We start from the raw sequence: 7,449 nt of genomic DNA on the forward strand, positions 1-7,449 counted from the left end.
GGTTCTCCTTATTGAGGTTTATTGCTCCCACAGATGGAAGACGTTTAAGGTACACTTGTGACGAGACAGAGCTACAGTGAGGGAAACAATTATTTGATCCCCTGCTGATTTTGTATGTTTGGCCACTGACAAAGAAATGATCAGTCTATAATTTTAATGCTAGGTTTATTTGAACAATGAGAGTCAGAATAACAACAACAAAATCCTTAAAAACATGTCAACATTTTTATAAATTAGAAGTCAGACATTTCTTGTAGTTGGCCAGCAGGTTTGTACACATCTCAGGAGGGATTTTGTCCCACTCCTCTGTGGAGATTTTCTCCAAGTCATTGTTTTGAGGCTGACGTTTGGCAGCTTGAACCTTCAGCTCCCTCCACAGATTTTCAATGGGATTAAGGTCTGGAGACTGGCAAAGCCACCCCAGGACCGTAATGTGCTTCTTCTTGAACCACTCCTTCGTTGCTTTGGCTGTGTGTTTGGGTTATTGTCATGCTGGAATACCCATTCACGTCCCAATGCCCTGGCTGAGGGAAGGAGGTTCTCACCCAAGATGTGATGGTACATGGCCCCGTCCATCGTCCCTTTAATGCATTGAAGTTGTCCTGTCCCCCACAGAAAAACACCCCCAAAGCATAATGTTTCCACCTCCGTGTTTGACGGTGGGGATGGTGTTCTTGGGGTCATTAGCAGCATTCCTCCAAACACGGTGAGTTGATGCCAAGAGCTACATTTTGGTCTCATCTGACCACAACACTCACCAAGTTCTCCTTTGAATCATTGAGATGTTCATTGGCAAACTTCAGACGGGTCTGTGGATGTCCTTTCTTGAGCAGGGGGACCTTGCGGGCGCTGCAGGATTTCAGTCCTTCACGGTGTAATGTGTTACTTATTGTTTTCTTGGTGACCACGGTCCCAGCTGCCTTGAGATCACATTGACAAGATCCCCTATGTAGTTCTGGGCTGATTCCTCACCGTTCTTATGATCATTGCAACTCCACAAGGTGAGATCTTGCATGGAGCCCCAGACTGAGGGAAATTTACAGTTATTGTGTTTCTTCCATCTGCGAATAATCACACCAACTGTCACCTTCTCACCAAGTCGCTTGGCGATGGTCTTGTAGCTCTTGTAGATCTTTTTGATTGAGGGGGGTCAAATACTTATTTCACTCATTAACATGCAAATCAATTTATAACAATTGACTGATCTGTTTTTTTCTGGATTTTGTTGTTCTGTCTCTCACTGTTCAAATAAATCTAACATTAATTATTATAATTTCTTTGTCAGTGGGCAAACATACAAAATCAGAAAAGGATCAAATAATTATTTCCCTCACTGTATGAGAAGCTGCAATGCAATTGTAAACTAACTGTATACTGTAAGCAGAAGCTGTACAGCAATTGGCAATCTTAAGTCAACTCTCTGGACCTGTTTTCTCTAAAAGTAAATTATACATAGTAATAATGTTTTGTCCCTGTCTGGTGATTTAACAGATGGGACCCTTCATTCAAAAATGTAAAAGCTGAATTGAACCAGGAACTGTGTTCAAAGCAGCCTGGTTTACATCAGTGGAAAAACTAGGCAGTTGAGCGGAGATTAATATTCAGACTTACCAACCTCAGATCCATCACTCATTTTCATTCTACTTAATTTGTTCTATTCAAATAGGTAGGTTTTCCATATTCGTATTAGCTGAAATTCTGATGGAAGTTAAATCGTAAGTGTATGATAGAGAACACTTTGGTATGAGTAAACTTCTCTCACTATGATATATCACTCAAAGTTTGACAGGCTGCTCAGCGCTCGTGTTTTTGTGTGTACTGGACAGCCAAAGTCTCCAATAGAATGATTTTCCCTGTATATGTGTTCCCTGAAGTATGGGTACGACAGGGAATCAATGTGACAGTTATATTAACTACTTACTAACCGAGAGTGAGGTCATGCCGGGAAATATCAAACAGCGGCTTGATATTTCCAGGCATGACCGAACGGTCGAGGTTAGTAAGTTGTTTATTATATGGCATTTTTAGCTCTTTTCATTTTGTAAATGAAAATAAATGGTTGGCAGATTGTAGCTAGCTCTCAAATCTTCTTATGGTGTGTTTCAAGTTTTGCCGAGCAACCAATTACTTTTGATAGAAAGCGGACAACAGGGTTCTGCTAAAACAGCTTTAATTCCAACACAAATAACGACTCTTTTAGAAAGTTAACAATTTCTTTGTCGCGGTTGATGTCTTCTAGCCTGGCTGCCAGCCCAACTTCTCCCCGCCCACAAAAAAAATGTGGTCTGGATGGTCTCGTATTGGGAACAACTATATAAAACCAGGATCTGGGCGGACCAATGAAATTGCCAGGGCGGGCTTTATACGATGATGGACAGATGATCAACAGTAACGTAATCAACAACGTCACGAAAAAGCCCTTGGGTTGAATTCATTTTCAACAAACAACATATTACGTTGCTCTGATTGGTTGTAGGTCTATCCAATTGAGTGAAGAGGCATTTGTTTTACGAGTTCGGTTGAAACACGCCCCATAGTCACAGCCCAACGGAGAGTTTTCAGACTCATATTCTGACTAGAATTATGAGTATGACAACGTCAGGCTGGATGTCTTCAGTATCGTCTGGATAGTAAAACTCAGCTGACTCCTGATATCGCTCATTTTGAAGATGACGTCAGAGGAGGGCAATAATAATCAATATCAGACCGCGGACCAGCGATGAGGTCAACGCGGCTGGCATGACTACCCATTAGCCAATCAGAACACTCGTACTGTCGTTGCCATATAATAATACTGATTACTGTATTCAGGTTTTATTCTTACTCTGAAATCACTTTTTTCCTGTTTTCAGTTTTCTCCCTTCCATTCCAAACCGTGACCAACACCAGTCTCCCTTCTCTGCAGAATGCATTAGTCTATTGTACAAACTACCCCACCCCCCGGCCTGATGACAAACCCCGCCCTACCACCTTAACTAACACATTTTCTGGGGGAAACCCTGCTGATACTTATATTTTTGCTTTGTGAAATTGACTCCAACTTTTATTTAAAAGGGTCAGTGACTGTTTTGGGGGGGTATTTCACACTGTTCTTTAAAGAAATTCCATGATTTGCTTCTCAGCACATTATAGACGTGTGAAATAAGTTCCTGAAAGCATGTGCAAAGCGTGTAAACTTTCTTGCACTGAAATGTGAAGTTAGACCGTTGAACAGTTTCTATTCCGTTTTTAGATCAGGTTTTGTACAGGCGGAGCCAAAACACGACCAATCTACGTCACAGCGGTTGCATTATGTAACTCAGCTGGTACAAGGCAAAGACAAAGTAATTAATCCATAAAACACTCAGAGACTGCAGGTAGGTCTGTTCTGATATCTGCACTTAATTAAGCTACCGTTGCTGTTGTTGCTAAATTCAAAACATTTGAGGGGACGGAGATTCTGCTCTTTCAAGCAACACGCCCCCCACCCCCAGTCTCAAGTAGAGAAGACTGCACGATTTCAAAGCCTAATTTAACATGCTTGTTTTTTTATTTGAATTTGGATGAGTAGTTAACACATTCTTCTGTGGTGTGATGAACTTAAAAATCATTTTCAATTCCACATAACTGGATCTTTAAGGTCACCGAATAGGGTATGTAACATTGGTTGGGCAGAAAATGGCCCGGATGCTGTTCTATGCGCCCATATTCACCCTGTGAAATAGCCCTGTGAAAAAATGAGTTTTTCTCTCTTTTATGGTATGCTCATGAATATATAGATGAGCTGTGCGCTGATTGGTTGGTTTACGAGTTAAGGTGCGGAGCAAAGACGCAACACTGAAGTGGAATGACATCACACTGCTGTAATTATGAAGATAAAGAATGATTATGGATTATATGATTGAAAATGTACCTCTTAATCACCTTTTATACTTTGTTATACTACTGAAAACCAGATGCAAAGCTGATTACTGATTAGTATTGCCACTAATATGTAAAATAAATCAAGCCCAAAGTGCAAATCTGGATAATTAGGGTCTGGGTGCGAGAGAAGGCCATGTGTAAAGGCTTCTTCCATTAGAAAACTACAAAGCCCATCTATCATGAGGCAAATTTACAGCCCTATGCCAAGGAACCCAGTACACCTGGCCTTCAAGGTCGGAGCAGGCCAAAAAAATATGAGTTTTTATGCATCTGTAACGTGAAGCTCCTAGGGTGAGAAACCAAAAGTGTGGGAAATGCAGTTTGTGAGTGAGATTTGCATAGGAAAGAGGTGTGAATGGACTTTGATGTTCACTGTATGTCCACTATGTCCACCCACTGAACCGTCGTTATTAAACTGTGACAAGGTAAATTCGGTTTTGCAATCAATGACCCCTTTAAAACCTCTAATGTGTTTTTTCACATGATCTTTATTTTGTTATTAAAATACGTTTTAAAAGTTTAGTTGAGTGTTACATGTGTGTTTAAACTACAGTTGTACAGTTCAGAACAAAAGGAATGTTTTGGGGTAACCAAGGTTGTTCTTCTGGTATTGGTGTTAAAGGACTGATCCAGCTCCATGGCCTATGGCTCCACTTGCCCCCATGCTATGATCTGTGCTGATAGACATCAGGAGAACAGGGTTTGAAGCATAATTTGCTAGTTATTGTGAATGAGCTGCTGCTGCTTCTTCTTTTGAACTTGATTACCTTTTTGAAAAATGGCAAATTTCTTTATTACTATGTTGCAATCATTTTAGGCTTAATAAAATATTAGTTGCCATCTTAGTGATGAGTAAAGCAAAACTTAATACAGAACCTTGAGTGAAATTTGTATTAATGCAAATAGAAAGTTACACTGTCTTCTTTATTGAATACTAAGTGGTGGATTTTTCATAATGTTTACTCTTGTGTTGAGTACACATTTTCTATGAACACAATGCTGATAGGATTAATGAAACCTCCCAATATAAGCAACGGAAGAAAAGATAAAGATGCCAATTATTATGTTTAAGAGCTACAATTCAGATGGGTCTGTCTGCTTCAGTATCCTGGAAATTATTTGTGCATTTTGCTAAATGATTGCTATTTCACATGATTGCTGATAATGAGTCAGTCATTGTTGTTTCTGTCTGACCATAGTTGAAAATGAAATGGCAGTTATTTTGGGCAGCAATAAAATTTCATATAGCAGGGCAGAGAGGTTGTGGTCTGTGTGTGCCAAAGTTTCCTGTCCTCTGTGCTTCCACCAAATTAAGAAATTGAGTTCCTAGACAGCATTAGAATTGTTTGACTTTTTTCAAACAAAAACAAAAAAAACTACTTACATGTTATATTGTCGGATGTGTTATGATAATTAATATTAAGCAGAAGCTTTTAATTTTAATGTTACTTAAATGAATAGTAGCAGATGACTGCAGCCCCTCCAAATTGCCTTGTTTTGACTGCCTCTAGAAAACATTCTAAGGCTGTTGGGCAGCTGTAATTTACTCTACGGGATTTTTTTTTTGCTGGGTAGGCCTTGAATTCAATGGTACTCCTAAATGGAAGCCAGTCAGTCTGGCTACAGTATGTAGGTCCTATTCTTTCAGCACACATCACCAGGAGCCCCCCCTCCTCCAGGCTGGACCTCTTCTTCCAGCTTGTTTTTATTTTTAAGTAGTGCTGTCAGTTTAACGCGTTATTAACGGCGTTAACGCAAACCCAAATTAACGGCGTCAATTTTCTTATCGCGCGATTAACGCTCTTTTTGGCCTTGCAGACTTTGTAGTTTTTTTCACGTGCTGTTGCAACAATTACCGACTTTAGAAAAACTACAACACCACACCGGATCTAGCTAGACCGGAAACAAAACAACAGGCGCGCCACAAACACAGCCGGCTAAAGAGAAACAAACACTTGTTTGGCTTGCGAGCCGACTAAAGAGTAGTAGCAGAGCCCGTTTACGGATAGTAGACATTCTCTTGTAGTAGGCTAACGTTACGTTTTGAGTGGATGGCGAGTGCGAGATGCCGAAATGGATGCCAATAAGATTCTGAATGGAGAGTTTACTTTTAAAAAGTTGCCAAATGGTTCCATTGACAAGACCAGTGATCTGTGTGTTTTGTCGTTGTAAACTGAGCTATCATTGCAGCACGTCCAGTCTGAAATACCACTTGATGGCCAAGCACACAGCTGATGCGAATTCTCCGCCCCCTCGTCAAAGCCAGGCGATTGCAATGTTGTTTTCAATAAAAAAAATATTTGAAGCAATCCGAACCACTTTTCCATGTTGATAAGAGCATTAAAATTTGAAAACAAAAATGTGACAAAAAGAAATCAAGGGACATTGAGAATAGATTAAAATGTGCGATTAATTATGATTAATCGCGAGTTAACTATGACATTAATGCAATTAATCGCGATTAAATATTTTAATCGTTTGACAGCACTATTTTTAAGTGATAAACCTGGATTTTCCACAGCTGTGGTTGTGACAGAGCTCTGGTTTCCAACCACTGAAGTGTTGCAGACAGTTTGGCTCTACATGAAACCTTTACATGATGATTAAAATGGGTAAATGTGCTTCTACAGCCTGTCATGTGCATTTTAACCCAACTACAAGGGGGCGTAGTCTTTACTCAGATGGCACAGATGACCGTCAGCACTTGACACTTTATCCCTTAAGTGTGGTATCCATTAGGGGTGTGGGAAAAAAAATATTTGCATTTGAATCGTGATTCAGTCTTCTAGTGATTCATATCTATTCACAAATTTTAAAAATCGTTTATTTTATATAACGATGAGTTTACTAAACTGCAAGAAAAACGATACAAAAGGTTTTGATGCATTGGGATTTTTTTCTTCAACACTTAACTGCCTATCACAGTCAAATAGAAACAAGTAACACTAAACAGTAAACTGGAATCAAATGTAAGCATATGTTGAATTGAAATTTGATTAAAGGTCCCATGGCATGAGCATTTCACTTTTAGGTTATTTAACATTAATAGTTAGTTCCCCTGGCCTGGGTATTCTTCTCTGCCTTTGAGAAAATTAAAGCTCAAACGGTCCGATCTGGAACCTTTCCCCTTATGTCGTCATAAGGGGAAAGGTTATCTACCCTTTCTGTGCTTTGACCGGACAGAGAATTTGGCCTGCCAATGAGAAAAAGAGCTACGACCGTGCGAGCGCAATATTGTTTTTTCCTCGAGAGACATCATGGCTTGCAAACGACCGAAGCATAGGGTCTCTCCTCCTCATAGCATTTAAAGCTACAGACACAGAAATGGCACATCCTAAGGAAAGCTCATTGTGGGACTGTTCGTAGTGGCTGTAATTCTGCACCAAGGCTGAATTTTGGGAAAGAGACTTCAGATACAGTATTAGGGGACCATCGAATCGTGAGGTACCAAAAGATTCCCACCCCTAGTATCCATCAAGCCAATGACACTCCTGCATGAATAAATCACAGCATGCATCTGAAAATAATGATAGGCTTCTAAAAATG

This window comes from Hypomesus nipponensis, chromosome 13, assembly GCF_054491055.1.
Source record: "Hypomesus nipponensis isolate SF chromosome 13, ASM5449105v1, whole genome shotgun sequence".
NCBI classification, from domain to species: domain Eukaryota; kingdom Metazoa; phylum Chordata; class Actinopteri; order Osmeriformes; family Osmeridae; genus Hypomesus; species Hypomesus nipponensis.